We start from the raw sequence: 582 nt of genomic DNA, 5'->3' as shown, positions 1-582 counted from the left end.
GATACACATTTTTCTCAAGTGCTCATGGAACATTCTCCAGGATAGATCATATCTTGGGTCACAAATCTAGCCTTGGTAAATTTAAGAAAATTGAAATTGTATCAAGTATCTTTTACGACAACAACGCTATGAGACTAGATATCAATTACAGGAAAATATCTGTAAAAAATACAAACACACGGAGGCTAAGCATTACATGACTTAATAACGATGTGATCACTGAAGACATCAAAGAGGAAATCAAAATAGAAGAAAAGGGAGAAGACTCAAATCAATAGAATTAGAAATGAAAAAGGAGAAGTAACAGCGGACACTGCAGATATACAAAAGAAAATAAGAGATTACTATAAGCAACTCTATGCCAATAAAATGGACAACCTGGAAGAAATGGACAAATTCTTAGAAATGCACAACCTGCCGAGACTGAACCAGGAAGAAATAGAAAATATAAAGAGACCAATCACAAGCACTGAAATTGAAACTGTGATTTAAAATCTTCCAACAAACAAAAGCCCAGGACCAGATGGCTTCACAGGTGAATTCTATCAAACATTTAGAGAAGAGCTAACACCAATCCTTCTC

The sequence above is a fragment of the Physeter macrocephalus genome, chromosome 1, assembly GCF_002837175.3.
Source record: "Physeter macrocephalus isolate SW-GA chromosome 1, ASM283717v5, whole genome shotgun sequence".
NCBI lineage: Eukaryota > Metazoa > Chordata > Mammalia > Artiodactyla > Physeteridae > Physeter > Physeter macrocephalus.
Note: the sequence above shows the minus strand (reverse complement) of the source record.